The following is a 1935-nucleotide window of genomic DNA, read 5'->3' as shown; positions in this document are numbered from 1 at the left end:
GAAACTGGTGCTTCATTAGCAGGTAAAACTATTTCATGAAATTCAATGATTCCTTTTACATAATTGTATATAATTATTACTACAATGGTTTTTGTTGTTTTTATTATTAAATTTAAAATTTTTATGAGAACTGGAGGTTGTGTTGCTCTCTTATGTTAATATCTTTCATTAAAAGTGATGCGTAAACAAAGTTAACTCTAAAAGTCATTTAAAATTATACAGATTTACATTTTCTATTACAGATGATGCACATTAATGAATCAATGAACATGCATAAGTCCAAAATTAAGTTTTTAGACTTGTGAACGCACCTGGAGGGAATTTCTTCAAATTTGGTACAAACGTTCACTTGGACTCAAAGTTGAACTGATTCCATCTCAGTGGTCAAAGGTCAAAGGTCACGATGACTGCAAATTATATGCAGACTGTAACTGCTCTGATTGGTGGAGGCAAACAACCACAGTGGAATTACTTCTAGTTCACTCTTGATTCAAGTCACGTCTGATTCTCTGTCTCCTCATTTACAGTTTCTCTAGTAATTTATGAGCTATTATTATTCTAATTAACATGTATATGTTAACAACTGCTTCCAGCCCCTTCCTCCCTCAACAGTTTGAGCTTTTTATTTGCAGAATTAGGATTCGCACACGACATCAGGAGTTTGAATTCCTGGTCTTTGAGCAAGACACTTCTCACTTCTGTGCTCCGGTGGAGAAAGTTCATTAACCAGCAGCTGGAGCTGGAAGCTGCAGGTTTCGAAAGGTGTTTGACTTCATTATTATTGTTCCTGTCGTGAGAAGAAAATCTGGCAGCATTTTGGCAGCAGCAGAACCCCCACAGTAATTTCACATATAACTGCCTCCGATGGTTGAATGTCTGTGATTTCAAATATCACATCATTTTGATTTTAGAGTGAAACCGTCTGTTCAGCTTCTCTGACTTTGTTTATTTCATGTTTTCTTTCTTTAAATTCCTTAAAGGCGGCTGTGGCTGAGGGGTAGAGTGGTCGTCCTCCAACCTGAAGGTCGGCAGTTCGATCCCTAGTCTTCCCCATCTGCATGCCTGCTAATAGATGCACTGTATGAATGTGGGTGTGAATGGGTGAATGTAAAACTGTACTGATTGGTCATCAAGACTAGAAAAGTGCTATATAAATACAAAACCAATCAGCTGCTGACACGGTTGTTTCAGCAGCCACGGGGGGGTTTTCACAGCAGACATTCAGGGAATCAATGGTGGAAAGTGTCCGCAGCAGCTAAAATGGATTTATTATTATTTACATGACTAATAAAAGGACTGAGCCTGAGATCATAGACGGTGAATAAAGATGGCTTCACTTGTCCAAAAGTGAAGCTAAGATATCCCGGATACTGGTGCCGCCATCCTCCACTGTTGACCTATACTGCAGCCAGCCACCAGGGGGCAATCCAGATTATTTGGCCTCACTTTTGGGAGTTGTCACGTCGTCCATGACTGAGACAGAATATTGTCTCGGATATCTCCCTCCTTTCTTTGGCTGCCAGTCATCTTTCTTATTTTTGGATCTGTCTTGTTTTGTTCTGTGTTGTTTTATTCTCATGTAATTGTGTAAATCACTTTGTAGCCTTCTGTTGTAGAAATAACGTATTATTATCATCATTTATTTATTTAAAGAGTGACTGACTGGAACATACAGATCAAACAGATTTGGGAAACACTTTCGCATTTTCTCTCTGCTTTAAAAAAGTCTGTCGTGAATCTCGTGCGATCAGGAAGGAAACGATCTCAGGGGCATTTTTCTGCCACTTTCTAAATCTACAACTCTCATTTAAAAGATTGTTAAACCAATGTGTCTCCAATCGGCTTGTTGCCTGTTTCATTTCTTTGAAAAGTGACACATGCACTGACTCCTTTAGATTTATGTTTAATAATTATAATAGTGTGGACACAATGACA

The sequence above is a fragment of the Hippoglossus stenolepis genome, chromosome 6 (assembly GCF_022539355.2).
Source record: "Hippoglossus stenolepis isolate QCI-W04-F060 chromosome 6, HSTE1.2, whole genome shotgun sequence".
Taxonomy (NCBI): domain Eukaryota; kingdom Metazoa; phylum Chordata; class Actinopteri; order Pleuronectiformes; family Pleuronectidae; genus Hippoglossus; species Hippoglossus stenolepis.
The sequence above is the reverse complement of the archived record's forward strand: the minus strand, read 5'-3'. Positions refer to the sequence as shown.